Source organism: Dermacentor variabilis, chromosome 8, assembly GCF_050947875.1.
Source record: "Dermacentor variabilis isolate Ectoservices chromosome 8, ASM5094787v1, whole genome shotgun sequence".
NCBI classification, from domain to species: Eukaryota; Metazoa; Arthropoda; class Arachnida; order Ixodida; family Ixodidae; genus Dermacentor; species Dermacentor variabilis.
Window position 1 is genome coordinate 133,728,324 of NC_134575.1, and position 20,060 is coordinate 133,748,383.

Consider the following 20,060-nt stretch of genomic DNA (forward strand, 5'->3'; position numbering starts at 1 on the left):
ATATTATTGTAGGAAAGAAGAATGCTTGGCGCTGCATCCATATCGCCACTCTCCGGGGAGGCGCGAGGTGCAGAGTGCCTGGGCTGCTCTAGTTGAAAAACGCTGCCAACGGTGCCTGCTGCTCTCGTGTCCTGTCCCTCGTACGCTTTAGATTTTCGTGGAGGTTGCTGCGGTTTTCCACCACCCGGGAACTACGCAGCAGCCAGAGTCTTCCGTCCGTCATGCCTTACGACGCCAGTCGGACATCCTCATTGAGTTCGCCAGCCATCGCATGTGGCTGTGCGCAGCTTCGGCACGATCCTGACATGTTCAGCGGCACCGGTGTGAAAGACGTTGAAGATCGCCTTTAATTGTATGAAAAAGCGAGTACCACCAACAAATGGGAGGATCCTCTGAACAACGCGATCCTTTATTTAACGGGTGTCGCCAACCTGTAGTTTCAAATCCCTTGACGGGGACCTGCTTCAAGACCAGCATCACAGAAGTTTTCGGCCGCCCTGGCGTGCCTCCCTGTCTGCCGTTGACGAGCTACTTTCGTTCCCAGCAGGCTGCGACGTGGCTTCGGAAGAACTCAATGATGCCTGGATTAATGCTCTTATCCACCTCATTTCAGACCCGTCGACACTTCTCCACATTTTCGAGCTTTGCACCGTGATGCCTCGCACTTCCAATATTCAGGATGACTTCCTCCATCGCCGGAATTACCTCCCAGGCCACCGCAAGTGGTTGCTGTTCTTACCTCGACATCTTCGTGATGAAATATGTTCTGCCTTCCATGCTGATCCACAGTGTGCACATGCAGGTGACTTCGAAACGTTCAGTCGGCTTCGCTCCAGGTTTTATGCTAGTGGCACGTACACCTTCGTGTGCAAGTACATTTGATCGTGCCCTCAGTGCAAATGCCATAACGCTGCTGCTCAGCATGCCTCTGGTGCACTCCAGCCAATCCTGTGCCCTGCTAGGCTCTTCGATCGCATTGGCATTGACCTGCATGGACCCCTTCCGAGCATGGCACCCGGAAACCGCCGGATAGTGATCATCATCGACTACTTAACGCGATACGCGGAAACAGCCGCTCTGCCTGCTGCCACAGCTCGTGATATAGCATACTTCCGCCTGAAAAAACATTCCTCTGTCACGGCGCACCTCGCGAAATCTTGAGCGATGGAGGACGCGTATTCCTCTCCGAAGTAGTAAACGCTCTTCTTGCTGAAGGTCGCATCGTTCATTGCACCATCACCGCCTACCATCGTCAAACTAATGGTCTGACGGAAAGATTTAATCGCACCCTTGACGACAGGTTCTGCAAGTACGTCGCCTGTGACCACACTGATTCGGAACTTATTTGGCCATTCATCATGTACACCTGCAACGCTGCACCACAGGTGATTACAAAATGTTCCCCATTCTTCCTTTTGTATGGCCGCCGAACCGTCGATGACAATCGACACCATTCTTCCGTACGGACCTGATTTAGCCGAATGTACGGCCATCTCTGAAGCCGTCCGCCGCGCCGAGGAATGCCGTCAGCTCGCCCGTTCGTAATGGCAAAAATCTCGACGTGACGATAACCATGATGCTATATATTGCGAATATAACGCGTTATGCCACATAGAAAAACAAACGAAACGATGCGTAAAAGCGGATGCTCTCAGCGCGCTTGAATTATGGTTAGGAAGATCCGTCAGAAGATACAGAGGAAGGAAAAATGCTGACGCCTTTCTCGCTGTCGGCCAGAAATCCGCCGTTCTTTGTGACACGTACATACAAAGGTTATTGGTTCAGGAGTGCCGGTGACACATTCGAACAAGGAAGCCTTTCGCCAATTGCACTGTGATCCACCGGTTGACTGGAGTGACCTCGAAGGCCGCTCACTTGACGCGTCTGCGCGACAGCGCTGATAGTCGGCCTCCACACTGATGCGGTACAAGACAGCTTTAGCAGAGCGTTTACGGTGCGCTCCGCTTAGACCGTCTGAGCGGAACTCCAGCAGGAACACTATTGCGCGTGCGCACAGCGCTCATGCCGACAGCGAAACGTGTAGAACGCTGTCTCGGTTCTGCTACGAAACGGACTGAGCGTAGCGTTAGCGTGCATCTACTTTTCGGAGAGGCGCGCCTAATTCTTAAATGAGTGAAGTCAACGCAGTTCTCGCAGCCACTGAAGGGGGTTTGGAGAAAAGGGCGCGAAATGCGCAATGGCAACTGCCAGCTCGTCGCTCTTGCGCGAAGCCCAGAGCGCGCGAGGTGACAGACAATTAGAGAAGCGCGTTACATCAACGAACCCAGGCATAACGATATTAGCGATGTGGGCTTATTGGTTGTTCATCTTGAAACGAGCCGGTTGCAGCGCCTACAGGCAACAAGCACACGCGAAGGCACAAAGGAGACACACACGTAGCGCTGCGTGTGTGTATTCCTTGCGCCTTCTTGTGTCCTTGTGGCCTGTAGGCGCTGTTGTGGAATAAGAGACGGAGAACTTTGAACTTATGGAAAAACGACAGACGTCCTTTCGCTTCGAGCGCATCAAGAAGACTGCTTTATTTTTCACTAGAAGGTATGGGAAATGGGAGAGAGTAGTGAGACGGAGAAAGTCATAATACACCATGCCACACAAGCATTTTTGCACCACGCAGACGCCAAAAGCCATCGCCACAGGCCGGGCTGCCAGCGTCATGAGCCTCCGGGACATGAACGTTTGAGTGCAGTGGGCCGTGCGGGGGTCCAAGGACCTGCGTGTCCGCAACTCCCCTGTGTGCAATAAAGTTATCACCACCACCTCCACACTTGGAAGGCACCACCGCACCGCCGGTTGCTGTTTGTATACATCGCGCCCGCCAGTAAGGCACGTAGCTTGAGGGGTATCAAGTGTCCGGCGCCTCTGAGAGGGAGTTCTCCTTGCCACCCCGTCGGCGGCCCGCAGCGCGGGAGTTTATCAAATGTCCGGGGCCTCTGGGGGGGGGGACTTTAGCTCCGGAATGGAGGATATACAACAACCTCCCCCGGATGAGCGAACTATTATTCATTGCTCCACAATCTCCAAGGGATACAGCAGCTGTATCGGTCGCTTCACCTCAGTTCCCCCACTTAATACCAGTTTGCAGGACCGCACCCTGCCGTCTCTACCCTTAAATGTTTCCTTAATTCTGGCGGTCTTCCACATGTGGCGTTTCAAGCGGTCTTCCCTCAGGAGCACCAATGCGCCTTTCTTCAGATCACTCGATGTCGTTGGTCGGCACATATGTGCCGATCTGAGCTCCAATACGTACTCTTTCCGCCACCGTCTCCAGAAACTGTCGGCCATGGCAGTCCGGTACTTCCAGCGTCGTGAGAGATGCATGCCACCGCCAGGAATTTCGTCCGGCAGCAGGTGTGGAGGAAAGGTCGTCAACTTTCTTCCGACAAGGAAGTGAGCCGGTGACAGTGGTTCTGGCGCTTGAGCATCATCATATATGAAAGTCAAAGGGCGTGAGTTGATCACGGCCTCCACCTCATAAAGAACGGTGGTCAGTTCTTCGAAACTCAAGCTGCTCCGACCTAACACCTTTCGCAATGCTACTTTCACAGATCGCACCATCCGCTCCCAGAATCCACCCCACCAAGCTGCCCGTTCAACAATAAACTTCCATCTGATCTTGTTTCCGGCGAAGTATGACTGCAATTCCTCGACTTGCAACAGCATGAACATTGCCTTTAGATGCCTGGCTGCACGCTTGAATGTGAGCGCGTTGTCCGAATACACCGTCAAGCAAATTCCACGGCGTGCCACAAAGCGTTTAAAGGCCAAGAGGAAGGCTGTAGCCGACAGGTCGCTGACAAGCTCAAGGTGGACGGCACGTGTCACAGCACAGGTGAAAATAGCGATGTAGCATTTTTTGCTGTCGCGTGACTGTTGACAAATCAAGGGCCCTGCAACATCTATGCCAACGGTGTCGAACGGTTTCCCCTTGTCACTCTGTCAGCTGGAAGTGGTGCTACTGGTTCCGTAGCTGGAGGGCAACTTTGTTTGTGACAGATGAGGCACTGCTTGATAATTTTCTTTACAACCTGACGTCCTCGGATAATCCAATACGATTCTCGCAGCTGTGCTAGAGTATCGCGGACGCCCGTGTGCAGCCTTCTCAAGTGTTCCTTCCGTATGAGCAGTGACGTGAGGGGGTGATTGCCAGGGAGAACGATGGGATGCTTAGTCTCTTCGTTGTTATCACTGAATTGTAAGCGTCCACCAACTCGCATGAGGCCCTCTTTGTCGAAGTACGGGTTGAAAGGCAAAACAGGGGAGCTCTTGTGCAGCGGTCTTTGGTTCTTCAGGTTTGAAATGTCGTCGCTGAACGCATCTTGTTGAGCTTTAGCCAACCAGTATCTTTCGGCGCTGATTACTTCTTCAGCTCGTAATGGGCCGATCGTCCTTCCTTCTTTGTTGTGGCAGTTGTCGACAAAGCGGCGGACCCACGCGGTTACTCGCACGACTCTGCTGAATGAACTATAATTCTCAACATTGAAAATTGCCATGGATGACGATGATACTATGTGCATCACCGTCACCTTTCGCTCTTCCATTTGGCACTCCCCAACCTTCGAGCTCGGCTCACTTATCGTTGGCCAACACGTGTCAACCTCCTGAAGCCAACGGGGTCCTTTCCACCACAGTTCGCTTTCCCGCAGGGGCGATGGGAGAATGCCGCGGGTGATTAGGTCAGCGGGGTTGTCTGAGCCTGGGCAGTGTCTCCAATCCCTGGTATCTGTCAGCGCCTGCAACGCTGAGACTCGATTTGCCACGAAGGGCTTCCATCTGGCAGCGTTTCCCTTGATCCAGTACATAGCTACTGTAGAGTCAGTCCAGAGGATGGTAGCAACGTTCTTCAGATCCAAGGCCTTGGCAACGTAGTGGCATAGTCGCGCGCCACTAAGGGCTCCCATCAGCTCCAGTCGGGGTAGCGAGAGGCGTTTCAAAGGGGCCACTCTTGATTTAGCCATGACCAAGCTGACATTTGTTTGTCCGAACGGAGACTTGGTCACGATATATGCGACAGCACCATAGGCCTTCGGGCTTGCGTTACAGAAAACATGCACCACTTTCTCCGTATCATCGTTTCTAAAGTCTGCCGCTATCAGTCTTGGAATAGACACTCCTTCGATGCATGGAAGCTCCCTACACCAGCAGTCCTACTCAGGCTGCAAGGTTTCAGGCAAGGGATCGTCCCAACCAATTCCCAACTCCCACAACTTCTGGAACATTATCTTTACGCACAATGTGGTGGGAGCAAAAAATCCAAAAGGGTCGAAAATTCTTGCCGAGACCTGCAGCACAAATCTCTTGTTGTCGGCTCTTGCGGAGAGGAAGTCGATGAGTGAAGTTAGGTTGTATTCAAAGTGGTCAGTCTGAGCATTCCAACCCACTCCCAATACCTTTGTAGCTGCAGCATGTCCAGCATCAGCGTTCGTTCTCTCCACATTGCCATTCTCCAAGAAGTTGACGAGATCGCGGTCGTTCGACATCCACTTGTGTAGCCGCATCCCTGCTTGAGACAATATATCTTTGGATTCCTGGCACAAGACTTTACCCTTGTCAAGGCTGTTAACCCCAGTTACAAGGTCGTCCACGTAAAGATGCTTGCGCAGAATACCTGCAGTTTCAGCATACCGTTCCGGCAGGCCTTCAAGATGATGTTGCAACGTTGCAGCCAAGAGAAATGGGCTCGACGTGACACCGAACGGCACACGAGTCATGCGATAGCTCACCACAGCTGGAAGTGCTTCCCCTTTCTTTGGCGTCATATCGTACCAGAGAAACTGCACAGCGTTCCGATCGCCCTCTGATAGTGATATTTGGAGAAAGGCCTTTTCAATATCCGCAACGATGGCAATGTTGTAAGTGCGGAAATTGATCAGCAGATCAATGAGCTCTGGGTTTAGGTTTGGGCCACTTTCCAAAACATTGTTCAGTGAGAGGCGATTTTTGGCATTAGATGATGAGGAGGAGACCAATTGCAATGTATGCTCACTGACCTGGAGAGGCAAAGCAGAAGGGTGGGTCTGAAAATTAATCTGCAGAAAACTAAAGTAATGTTTAACAGTCTCGGAAGAGAACAGCAGTTTACGATAGGTAGCGAGGCACTGGAAGTGGCAAGGGAATACATCTACTTAGGGCAGGTAGTGACCACGGATCCGGATCATGAGACTGAAATAACCAGAAGAATAAGAATGGGCTGGAGTGCGTTTGGCAGGCATTCTCAAATTATGAACAGCAGGTTGCCACTATCCCTCAAAAGGAAAGTGTATAACAGCTGTGTGTTACCAGTACTAATATATGGGGCAGAAACCTGGAGGCTTACGAAAAGGGTTCTACTTAAATTGAGGACGACGCAACGAGCTATGGAAAGAAGAATGATAGGTGTAACGTTAAGGGATAAGAAAAGAGCAGATTGGGTGAGGGAACAAACGTGAGTTAAGGACATCTTAGTTGAAATCAAGAAAAAGAAATGGGCATGGGCAGGACATGTAATGAGGAGGGAAGATAACCGATGGTCATTAAGGGTTACGGACTGGATTCCAAGGGAAGGGAAGTGTAGCAGGGGGCGGCAGAAAGTTAGGTGGGCGGATGAGATTAAGAAGTTTGCAGGGACGGCATGGCCACAATTAGTACATGACCGGGGTTGTTGGAGAAATATGGGAGAGGCCTTTGCCCTGCAGTGGGCGTAACTAGGCTGATGATGATGATGATGATGATGATGATGATGATGATGATGATGATGATGCATCAAATACTACCCTCAGTTTTGTCGTCTGGCTTTCGCGACGAACAACTGCTTGATGTGGCATATAGTACACCGGACCTTCCGACGTGCCGTAATCCTTGCTGGCTGGCTCTGCATAGCCTTTTTCTATGTAGTCTCTTATGCAGGCGTCGTATTCCCTAATCAACGAATCTCCTTCCAAGAGTCGCTTTGTCTGTGCTTTAAGACGCCTTGCTGCGCACTCGTAGTTGTCGCCAAGCTCGTAAACCATCGAATTCCAAGGGAACGACACCTTATAGCGGCCATTCTCAAAGTTCACGGTTTCTTTATAGTGCTAAGGACTGCGTCCTCGTGACGAACTGGCTCATGTTTCTTGATACCGATGTGCTCGAGCTCCCAGAAAGACTTTAGCTGTGCTGATATTTCTTTGTAAATTTGTTCACTCACTCCTATCCGCATCACGCCAGCAGCCGAGGAGCAGACTCCTGTTGACTTCCTTGTGCCGACCTGGCCCTGAACTGTCCATCCGAATACAGTCTCCACTGCCATGAATTTGGAGCTGAGACGCTCAGTGGATACCGTGACAATTTCCCAGTAATGATCAGCGCCAATCAAAAGGTCAATATTTTCACTTTCGCCGCCCCGCAAGGCGTCTGCGACTTGGAAGTGACATTTTGAAAGTTGAAGTAGAACAGAATTCGATGGAGCAGCCATGACATCTGCACAGATGCAAGGAACCTCCAGCCCTTCCACTCGCACCCCTTTTCCGTCGTACTGGCTTCTGAGCCACAGCTCCACTCGACGCGTTTTTGTGCGTGTCATGGCTGATTTCTCACCAAAGGCAAATATTTTAAGTTCCTCTTCTCCCAGCACTTTTAACTGCAGCTTTTCTGATAGGTTGCGATGAATGAAGGTTCGCTGACTACCACCGTCCAGGAGAATCCTGACAAGTGTACGTTCATGTGGACCCTCTGTCCAAGCTCGCGCTGTTTGCAGGAGAAACTACTGCTCTCCAGTGCACATCAAGTCATCTCCCGTGCCTAATGAGGACTTCAACACCGTGGTTTGCTCAATCACCGTTGACGAAGATGCATCCCCTTCATCAGTGTTGCGGCGTCTTCTGAAGTCAGGGTCGCACATGGTCGTTAAATGTCTGCCCTTGCAATGCGCACACCTGAGCCACTTAGCTTTACGGCATTCTCTTGCCTCGTGCCCCTTTGTTGTACACCGGAAACACCGATTGTCACGCCTCAGCACCTCTCTCTTATCCGCCACAGACATCTTTGCGTTGCAGTTGCCGGTCTCATGGCCGTTCGAATTACAAAATAGACATCCTGTGCTGTCCTTGATCGTGGTGTGCAGTGCCGCTGCAGTAGGCATGTTCGCCGCTTTAGTGTTGCTGTTGCGACTTTCCTTTACCAATTCGGCACTGTTGTCTCTCGGAGCTTCGGCCCGCTGTATGATCTCCCGCGTTGCAAGCTCTTTTCTCAAAAAACGCAGGAACTCCTCAAGCTCACTTTCTCGTTCGTAGCCTCGTTTTTTCGTTGGTATTCCAGACGAAGGTCGGCAGGCACCGCTTTCTTTATTACGGTCAGTAACAAAGTTCCATAAGTGCCAACACTCACGCCTAAAGAAGTGAGGCTGCGTACACCTGTCTCTACTTCGTCGACGAGGCTGCGCAGTTGACCGAGATTCCGTGAGTCACGCACTGGCTTGATGTTAAGCAACTCTGACATGTGATCTTCTATAATAACTTCCTTTCTGCCGAACCTCTCCTTTAATAGCGAGAGAGCGACATCGTAGTTGCCCTCCGACAAGTCAAGTCCTGCTACCGCAGCCGCCGCCTTTCCTGTCAAGTAGCTGTTGAGGTACTTTAATTTGTCTACGTTTGAGAGATTCTGGTTAGCGTTGATAGTCGACTCAAACTGACTCCAGAACCCTTGCCACTCTCGAAGCTCTCCGTTGAATTTGTTGATTTCGAGCTTTGGCAGCTTTACGGTGGGGCGTATCTGCGAATCGTTTGCGCTAGATTCTCTTTGATCTGAGGAGTTTAGTCTGCGATCTGATGAAACATTTGTGCAGCTAAAGTCGCGTAGCATGCGTTGTACCTTTGTTTTCGCCACGCTGATCCTTTCTCTGTACATTTCGGAGCATGCAATTTCCTCTTCGAAAGCTTCATCTTCAACGCCTTTTTCTATCTCCCGATCTAGCTCTTTCAGTGAGTCTTCTTTAAGAGAAAGAAGATTTAGCTTTTCTTCCAGCTCACCGATTGATGCGCTGTCGTCCATGGTGGATACTTCATTGATCAGGTTGGTTGTAGATGATCGCGCCACGGCCCTTTTTCGCTTGATTCTGTGGATGTCCATCTTTTGACGTCCCTAATCCCGGGTTTCGGCACCAAAAATGTTGTGGAATAAGAGACGGAGAACTTTGAACTTATGGAAAAACGACAGACGTCCTTTCGCTTCGAGCACATCAAGAAGACTGCTTTATTTTTCACTAGAAGGTATGAGAAATGGGAGAGAGTAGTGAGAAGGAGAAAGTCATAATACACCATGCCACACAAGCATTCTTGCACCACGCAGACGCCAAAAGCCATCGCCACAGGCCGGGCTGCCAGCGTCATGAGCCTCCGGGACATGAACGTTTGAGTGCAGTGGGTCGTGCGGGGGTCCAAGGACCTGCGTGTCCGCAACTCCCCTGTGTGCAATAAAGTTATCACCACCACCTCCACACTTGGAAGGCACCACCGCACCGCCGGTTGCTGTTTGTATACATCGCGCCCGCCAGTAAGGCACGTAGCTTGAGGGTGTTTGGATCGCACCGCTGGTACGATCTGTTGGGAACTCGGCGCTGACGCCCGTGGTTGTACCTGGGTCGCAAGCCCCAAGGGTAGCGTTGGCCTGGCGGCCTGGGGTACAACTGGAAGCATCCGAAGGTCCCGGCAAAGCATGAGTCGACTGGTAACAACGAAACAACTTGTTTATTTTAACATCGCAAAGAGTTGGCGGTCAGGTTTGACCGAAGTAGAGAGACGGGAGAGCACTTCACTCAACAGAAGAAATCGGAGCCCTCCTTTTGGCGTCCGGGGGCAGCTGTTTTTATACTCTCGCAGTTGAGGGCAAGAAGGAACCCCTCAAAAGACGAGCACGTGAATGTACAATGGGCTAATGGTGACGCACACTGTCGAAGCGCTGCCGTAGCACCATGTCGAGCACGATCTCGTAGCACCCTGTCGTAGCGCTGCCGTAGCACCATGTCGAGCACGATCTCGTAGCACCCTGTCGTAGCGCTGCCGGTCGGGCACAATGACTGTAATGAGAGGATGATCCCTGCTTTCGCTTCGCCTGGTTCGGGCACAATGACTGGAATGAGAGGGTGATCCTTTGCGGTCGCATCGCCGCAGTCGCGCCTGGAAACACCTGCCGATGAGCGTTGCGGCGACGACGATCGGGCCAAAATGTCTGCCGCCCCGCCGCAGTCGCGCCGGCAAAACCACGTGTCGCAGGCGAAACGCAACAAGGGGTATCAAGTGTCCGGCGCCTCTGAGAGGGAGTTCTCCTTGCCACCCCGTCGGCGGCCCGCAGCGCGGGAGTTTATCAAATGTCCGGGGCCTCTGGGGGGGGGGGGGGGGGACTTTGGCTCCGGAATGGAGGATATACAACAGGCGCTGCAACTGGCCCGAATGTAACGCGAGACGCTTTCTGAGGCATATTTAAAGAAAAGGGTTACAAGAACCTGGCGTTATATTCGTTGAAATACGGTAAGTGAAGGCGAATTTGAGTGGCCGTGAGTGTCAACGTGAGTGACTGTCGGCTAGTGTGAGCAGAGGTGAGCGTGTATGAGCATGAGTGGGTGTCGGTATGTTTGAATGGAACTGTGAACACAAGCGGGCGTTTGCGAGCATGAGTGAGAACGTGAGTGAGTGCTAATGGGTGTGAGCGAGTACTCACAATAGAAAAATTTTGCTGACTGATTATGAATGAGTATCCGGTTATCCAGCCTAATTGGGGGTAAAGTGCGCCGTATCCTCTGTGAGGCTAACTTCCCTGCCAATTCAGTCCTCGTACCACAATGTCTGCAATAGGATGGCAAGTTCAGTGAGTTGGAACAAGTGCATTTTCTAACTGCAGAGCAACCGGACAACACACAAAAGTGAAGAGAGCCACGGGATAAGCGCTTGAGTCCCGCGGGGTTATTCGTCTTCGCGTGCCGTATGTTTTTCGCGGCTGAAGCGAAATGCATTATTCTTCGCCCGTTCTCCGGACAAATAGAGTTCGCCGAAAGATACGCGTGCTAGGAGGTGAGCAGTGATTTCAATGTGAAAGTGGACAATTTCATTAGCCAAGCATCAAAAGTTACCGGTTGCCGGTGACGAAAGTTCTAGTCATCATCAATCAGTTCAATTGTGTCCAATGCGGTAAAAAAAGGACTTTTACAACTACCTCCTATCACCCATTTCTTGCGCCATCTTACACTACCTCACGCGCCTACAAATTTTCTAATCGCATATCACCGCCTACTTCTCTGACGCCATCGACTGAGCTTCCCTTTTCCTGGCTGCCATTCTGTAATGCTAATGAATTAAACAAAACACTGGTTATATATTTCCCTTGCGCAATACTTTGTTACGTGTACATAAGTAAACTGACATAACCAAAGTTATATAACTTTGTAAACCAGCGTGTGGAACCCAATCCCGAACCAAAAACCGTACCCTAACCCGAAGCGAAACTGATTTTAGCCCGAAGTGAACCCGAACCAATATCGATTTTCTTAGAACGAGCCTTAGCTCTAATCGATCCTGAACCAAAAACAATAATGGTTAGCGGTTTGCTTCCTAGCGCATAGGATGCCAACGTGTGCTAAATACTTAGACGACGCTTCAAATTATTTACTCTTCTGTCGGCGCACCCCACGAGCACATGGTTACGGCTCACGAGTTGCGTTATGAGCGAGAACGGGGATACACGATAGGCATGCGCTGATAGCTATACGGCCACCTCAGCACAGACGCTTGCACTTCTGAACACGGCCGTGCCAGTTGTTTTCTGCGGCCGAAATGTTGTTTCAGGGGCACCGCAGAACCGCCGTTTCTGTTTAAGCTCCCACTCCGGCCGTTAGCCCAGCTCGCCACTGTTACTGGATAAACAGTAAAGCATACACGCTGGGACACGCAGAGAGCAATAAAGATGGCTAACTCGAGAATGGAAAATACGAAAACCAACTAATTCATCAGGTCTCCCTTTTTTAAACAAAAAGCCGCAGTTTCGTCTGAAAGGCGAAGCGTTGCTTGCGATAGCAAATTAGTAGACAGGTATACGAAGTATGGATACTAGTTTTATCGGCAGTATAAACTTAGAAACATTCGCTTACTAACTGAATTAACAAGCATGGTGTCAGCGCGCACAAGCAAACATGAACACATCACACTCGATGAACGCGGACACTCGCTGTCAAAACGCTGGCGTGAGCAAGCGCGGCAGCCACGGCGAGCAAAGTGACCTTCGTGCGGTTTATCGCTTCAGCGCAAGAGCGGCAGGAACACAGCGCGCACAAAGATTTGAGCCGTCTGCAGATGTCTGCAGTGCAAAGTATGCACCTGTTGGTGGTGTCGACACCGGCTCGCCTCCCTCCTGCGTAGCCTCATCGCTTTCCTCCATACACGGCGCGTCAGATTGAGCCGCCATCGTAAGCTCCCCCTTGCGCCCGGTGGTAAAGTGCGCAGTTGCTGCCGAAGCACAACGCCGCGCCCGCTCCCTCCCTCCCTCCCTCCCTCGTGATCCCCATGGCCTTTCGCGCGACCGAAGACGGCGCGTTTACTCTCCGCTTCCTTCCTTCGCGCGCGCCAGATTGAGCCGCGATCGTCGTGCATGCTTTCACTCGCACATACAGCACACGACGCTCGGCGACGCTGTTATCATCCTCGGAAGTTATATGGAACATTACAGCGACGCCGACCGCGACGGCAAAAATGCACCGGCGTGTTCACATTATTGCTATCGCAATAATAACACTGCGGTCGCTAATGGATGCCGTCAATTTCTCAGTGTGTGGTGACAACGGCTGTGAAAGCACAGCAAAATTTCTTCTGTTGCGTGTCACGGTTCAGCGCACGTTCGGCATCCCCAAGCAGAGTACAACGTGCGCTTCGATTTCTAAAACTCATTCCCGGGATACAGTGGGCGTGATATGGAGAACTGGGCCCATGTTCAGTCAACCGAAGGCACTCCGTCACGTGCACTTGTGCAAAGATCGCCGCTGCGTTTAGCACAAGTTGTCTTTGTTCATCGTTACGAATCATCAATGTCATGTGCTTGTATTCATGCGAAAGCATCCAATGTCTCATTGAGAGAAAAAGCTGGTGCCTGTAGCAGAGAAAGGGCTCCTAAATTCACATTGGCTGCGACGTCACACCACGTGCGTGCCTCAACGGAGCAGAGCGGTAGAAACGGAACACCTGCTGCGGCACTAGCGCACCAGATGTTGCGTGAGCGGAGAGGCCATTGCTCCTGATTTGTAGTTTTACACCAAGAGTGGTCAAGCGCACATAGAAGTGAGTCAACGACAAGAAAGAAATGGCAATTAAGAAAAATGCAGTAAGCATGAATAACAGCAGGAGTAAGCAAGGGGCAAATACAAATCATAAATAAATACAAACATGGGTATATTCAATTACGGTATTTTACGTGCCAAAACCACGGTATGATTTTGCCGCACGCCGTAGTGGGAGACTCGTAATTAATTTCGCCCAGCTGAGGTTCTTTAACGTGCATCCAATGCACGGTACACGCAACGTTTCGGATTTCGCCCCCTTAGACGTGTGGCCACCGCGGCCGGGATTCGATCCCGCGCTCTCGGCTTTAGCAGCTCAACGCCAAACCCAATACACTAAGACGGCAGGTAAACGTGAACATGAAATAGGAATTACCACGATAGGAATAATAGTAAGTACCAAAGGCGAAGAAAGTACATATTCGACACTTCAAATAGGCGGTATAGGCAATAACGTACAAATACATGCCCTAGTACATACTAAAAGAAGCAGGATCATTTGGTATATAGATATAAAGATTTAAAAGGGAATCATCACAACCAGGAAAGAACGAGCGAGGTAGAGCTATTGCATAATATTGTACCGCTTTAAATTTTACAGCGGTGGTGGTGTTCGCAGCAACGGCTGGTAAGGTGTTCCAATCCTTTGCCGCCTGGACGAAAAATACTAAGTGCACAGAATTATGGGCATGTGCGAATGAACGGCTTTTGTGGTGACTAATACTATAAGTGACAGACGGTGATCGGGCGTGATGACGGGGTGGTTAACTGACGCGTGATAAAATCTGTTAAAATATACAAGTCGAAATTTTGCCGAAGCACTGAAGGTTGAGGAGGTTGGCCCTTTCTTTTGGAAAAAATGAACCTGGAAGCGCGATTTTCTTTTCATTTGAGCATCTTTGAAAGTTCATCTGGTCAAGGTTCGAAATCGCGCAGGCGTACGCTGCTTCGGCCGTACGAAGGTTTGGTAGTCAAATATTTCTTATGCAGAATGCGGTGGGGCGCAAAAGCTATGACTCAAACAAGCAAAATGTGACGTTGACCTAGTGCTTTATATCGTGAAAACGCTCCATGGCGAGAAAAAGTGAGCAACGTGACATGGCTGACGATGTATCATGTATTAAATTCACTTTTAAAGCCAATTCTTAAGTTTCGAAAAGTAACAGCGCTGCATAGACAAGGACACAGGCAAAGACGAACACGACACTGGCGTTACTTTTCCAAACATGAATTACCACCAACTCGCCGAAGTTCCCTTGTAGTGCTATTCTTAAGTATGCCTACCGTTTTCTTGGAGAATGGAATGCTCTCTTGCTGCTCCCGGTCTGTGTCTTTTAAGCTCTTCGGTGTCTCGAAGACACGTCGCGTTCGGCCAATGGGAGAGCCCGCTCAGGTGACGCCATTTTTGGCCAATCGGCGAGCCCGCTCGGGTGTCGTCATTTTCGGCCAATGGTAGGCGCCCGTGCGACGGAGTCACACCCGGCGAAGAGAGTCGCTGCTTGGTCCCCCTGCGGTCCTGCCTTGCTGACTTGCAATGCGCCGTCACAATAGATGGATGGGGGCGACGCCGCCAGGTTTTCATGGCGCATTACAGCCGTCTTGCTTCGGCAAGCACTTTACCCGCAACAGTGCCAGGCTCTCGCTTCACTTTCGGGAAGAGTCAAGCAGTGAATAGCTCTACCGGCGGCACACGAAGTGGGGGCCGCCAACTTGTTTGCACGTGCCGCGCCTCAGGAATGTGGTATCCGTGTTTCTGCGCTCCTTCATTAGCTGTGGTGCGATTCGATGTGGTCTGGGGAACTCGAAGTAGGCTTAGGAAACGGTCCCGTATCTAACAGCTCGTCCTCGCCCCGGAAGTTTGGAATGGCCGGTGAACTCAATTCGCTGGCCACGAAGAACGCTGAAAGAACCTGCAGGGTACTGGTGTCGAGCCTCGTTTGACGAACTTCGGGATCCTGGGTCCTGGAGAACGTACGTCAAAAAACCAAAACAACACAGCGCTGCACCACGTGTAAGCGCAGGCTCTTCACCCCTGACTCGCCAGGCTGTTTCTGAGTCAAAATGGACCCTGATCTTTTATTTCCCCAATTTTGACAAAGCAGTTCCAACCACCTTTCCAAACCGCTATCCATTTCTCCCCGAATGCCGACAAGACCAGAGTGTCATTGTTGTAGTAAAACAATGGGTCGTTGCCGTTGCAAAGAAACAATGAAAACAGCCGAACATACTTAAGTGGCCTAATTACTCGAACAGCATGTTTCCAACTCTAACGCAGTGGCGTACTTATCTCACGTATTGTTGCCACTGAACAGTCTGGCCATCTTCACAAGTACGTAAACACAAGCGCGCTAGCCTTGTGGTCACTAATCGGAACGCGCACTTGCGTCGCAGGCAAACGTTCAATTATGCTCACTTACGTTTCTTCCTTTAGTCCCTACAGGACACGTAACCTAAACGAACAATTAAACTTGCAGGAATTAGCACTCCGCAGAACCCTTAAAATAATGCGTGTTCTAATAACTAGTTCCAGGCACGCTCACTAAGGAAGTCACTAAGCTCACTAAGGAAGTCAGAATACGGCTGCCCTCAACACACACGAGCAACCCAATCAAAAATCTGTTTCCTTCCGTCCGCACAGGACACGCGCTAATGGAACTAAGAACGCTTTTCAGTGCAAATCATGCACTCACTGAAAATCTACGTGCTTAACCTTAGAAAATAAAAAATACGCTTATAAAAAAAGAAGGTTAACTAAAACACACGCGCGCTACGACAGGCCTCTCACCGATAACCTTGACCCTCAGGTTACTCACACACAAAAAAAGAAAGCCTATATACTCATTAATGAACACCTCGCGAGACTAAACTTTTACCTGAAATGCATCTTTCCAATCTCGGAGCTTCTCAAACGAAAACACCAACAAAGCTCATACCTTACATATTGAAAGAAATTCTTAGTCTCAAATCGCGAAAATTATCCGATGCTCAAAAAATAAAACAAAACACGTTTCACTCCTACGGAAGCTCTCCTGGCTTCCCGTGCCAAACGTTTACGTCTGACTCATACTTTGAGCCGTACTCGAGGTGGTCGCGGTCCGAAAGCTACTCTGGCTACGAGGGAACAACAAAAGGGCTGACTCACTATCAGCTCCCCCAAGACGTTACAGTCCCCAGCCAATTTGCGTCCTGGCTTTCATCGCTACCTCGATTGACCGCGTCGCTACTCCCCACCTGGTCTCGTCTTGCCACCTTGCGCTTCTTCGTACTACACGCTGAGTTTCGAAAAGAACGACGCAACGACGAGGAATTTAACTGCCCCGTGCCCTTTGTCCACGTCCGTGCAGAACATGTTTCTCGGTCTCCTTTTGACCGGTGGCTCGAACGTGTTGGGTGCGTCAGCATCGTCAACGACAACCGCACCTTTCTTTTCCTCGCGCCTGGCCTTTTTGCGACTGTCGCATTCTCTTGCTGCGCTACATTAGTCACCGCATTCCGATCTTTTCGGCGCTTCTTTCTGCGGCGCTTTCTCCTCGAACTCTCTTTCATGCCCTCATCTCGCGCCTCGTGCTCGCCGTTACACATCTCGCCGGCCCGGATTGGTCTCTTACCCGCACAGTCTGAATGATCCTTAACTAAATCATTCCTCTCTTGGCTACCTAGACTGGCGGAGAGCCGCACCGATCCCTGAACAATGCAGTTCTCTCTTGAGCTACGGAGCTCGCCATCCCGAGAACTACTCTCAACTGCATCGTCCAGCTGGCACTTCGGCACGGAGATCTGACTCGACATGGGTGCTCGCGTCTGTCAAGTCCGTAGTATTCTGTACCTCGCTAACCGCCTCGCTACCATGAGATGTGACGCACACGTGCGGTAACTGTGCCATTTTGTTCGCAGCTGGCCTAGCTGTCTCTACTGTCCTCTGTTGGCACAGCACCTCGTCGCTCTCACTCTGGCCTTTAACGGCCTCAGTTGCCACTAAGGCATCGTTAGCAGCTAGCACTTCGTGTTCACCTATGAATGGGCCGCTAATTTCACAGGCACTACTTTTCTCGTCGGCTTTTTGTGAAAATCCGTTAGATACTTGCTCATTCATTTGCTCTGTACTGCCTACAGAATTTTCAGACAGCCGTTGTCTCTGTGCCTTTAACTGATCAAAATATCGTAGCTCTTTTATCAATGCTGCCTTCTCTCTCTCGTACTTTTGCTCACGCTCACGCTTACGTTCCTGATACTCACGTTCGCGTTCATTCTCACGTTCTTGACGCTCACACCTAAGAATAAGTTCTTGAAGCTCAGGCTTCTGTTCATTCTCGCGTTCTTCACGCTTACGCTTACTCTTACGTTCACGACGCTCACGCTCCCGTGGTACTTGTATCACCTCCCAAGCAAGCTCAATGCTTTCATCATCATTGCCACTATCTTCAATCGCCTTTATGATAGCTGGCGTTTTCATCTGTTCGTCCGCCTCAAATCCCAAATCGTCGCACACCAACAACAAGTCCAACCTCGTCCACCTCCTAAGGTCCATGGCAGCTGCCCCGTCTGGTGGTTAGAACTGTTTTCCTTAATTAATTTGTGCAAACACACAATGCAACAAATTCCCGATTCCTAGAGCTATCAAAATGAACACACAACATTTGAGTCTGGCGAATCAAAAGGAAAACAACCACGCGCTCACTTACGGTTGCAGCACCCTGCCATCTGGTTCATTGGTCCGCTGTTCCCGGTTCCTCAGGACTCCCTGGGTCGAAGGCTCGCTCTTCTTGGCTATTCCCAGTTCCTTAGGACCTCTTTCGACGAAGGCTCTCTCTTCGCTCTTCCGGGTTCCTCGCGACTCCTTTGGACGAAGGCTCTTTTTCGCTGTTCCGGGTTCCTCAGGATTTCTCTCGACGTAGGTTGATTCGTAGCGCTGCCACCAGTTGTTGCATTTGGAGGTGATCCCACCGCTAGCAACCAGTTGTAGGAGTTGAGGAGGACTTCGGGATGAAAAACTTGGGAGGTTTATTTACATTATTTACAGTGAGAGTCAATTAACAGTCTTAAAAGTCATTACGGGCCGGCAGCAACTCGGACGCTGCGGCCCGCGGCAAGAAGCTCGAAAGAGAAGAATCAAGGAATGCTCTAGGAATGCTCTCTTGCTGCTGCCGGTCTGTGTCTTTTAAGCCCTTCGGTGTCTCGAAGACACGTCACGTTCGGCCAATGGGAGAGCCCGTTCAGGTGACGCCATTTTCGGCCAATCGGCGAGCCCGCTCGGGTGTCGTCATTTTCGGCCAATGGTTGGCGCCCGTGCGACGGAGTCACACCCGGCGAAGAGAGTCGCTGCTTGGTCCCCCTGCGGTCTTACCTTGCTGACTTGCAATGCGCCGTCACAATAGATGGATGGGGGCGACGCCGCCAGGTTTTCACGGCGCATTACAGCCGTCTTGCTTCGGGACCCACTTTACCCACAACAGTGCCAGGCTCTCGCTTCACTTTCGGGAAGAGTCAAGCAGTGAATAGCTCTACCGGCGGCACACGAAGTGGGGGCCGCCAACCTGTTTGCACGTGCCGCGCCTCAGGAATGTGGTATCCGTGTTTCTGCGCTCCTTAATTAGCTGTGGTGCGATTCGATGTGGTCTGGGGATTCGAAGTAGGCTCAGGAAACGGTCCCGTATCTAACAGCATGTAGGAGCGTGAGGTGAGGGTAAGTGTTGGTCTAAATTTGCCTCCAGAATGTGGCTTCAGCTCTGGTGAGAGTGCTATTCAAAAGGAGGTAGAAGTGGAGTATTTCGTAGTAAGTGTGTAGTGCTTGTGGACGGGGATCTACCCCTCCCCGTGCCCCATCAAAATAAAGTTCTCTCTCTCACTCTCAACGAACCGATTTAACATGCATCCCGTTCTGTTAAAGGTACACATTATGGGTTATGCTTTTCCACTCAGGTAGCGTAGAAATAAAATTTTCAATACTCGTGGAGAAAAAAAGAATGCATTCTACTAGGCATGGGACGCTAGCTTGTGTGAATCAATGACAGTGACAGTCGCCTTTTTTCTTTAAGCTGTCGACGCGAGTTTTTTTTTAATTGATTCGAATGCTCCAGTCCAGTAAGAATGACAATCTGGCAACTCGAAAGCAGCTGTCAATGAGAGAATATGCATAAGATTACCGTTTTCTCTGTTAATATTGCTATAACGCAAGCAACTCCCCCCCCTCATGACTCCCCCCCTCCCTGCCTCCTCATCTGCTACACCGAAAAGAAATATAGAACGAAAGAAATCAGGCTAAGTGATCGTGCGAGTTAACAAGCTATTAGCCAAATGTAAAAGCCTGAGCTGTGCTTACATGAGCGGAGCCGGCACCCTTTCCTTCTCATCGTCTGGGGAACGAAATAAATTGCACAAGGAGGCTTCTCTGGAGGACTGCACGTGGAGTGGAGAAGCCAAACCTTCAGGCGCCTGCTTACGTGAGCGCAGTTAACTTTGAAAGCTTGCCAAACTATTGATAACACCTTCAGTCAAAGCGAATGCATTTCTGTACAGGAATATTATTCTCCAACAAATTTCTTCCTTGTACCTATTCCTACGCAATATTATACATATTTTCTATAAATTCCTTCCATATTAGGAAGCAACTCAATACAACGTTCTGTCATGTTAATGAAAACTGCAAATTGGGCTTGTGTAAGCGGTGTGTTTTGTTTCTATCAGGTTGTTTTGGAACGGTTGTTTGCACGCTACGCGACGATTGCGACTTGTGGCCAAACTGAGACGCTTTCTACGTCGCAGTCCGTCC

The 20,060-nt window shown here is 50.4% G+C and overlaps 1 protein-coding gene across 1 annotated transcript in view; it reads left to right on the forward strand.

Moving 5' to 3' along the window:
* Ttc26 (tetratricopeptide repeat domain 26) overlaps positions 1-20,060 on the forward strand; it is a 144,930-nt gene that overhangs the window by 32,033 nt on the left and 92,837 nt on the right. The window lies entirely within an intron of this gene.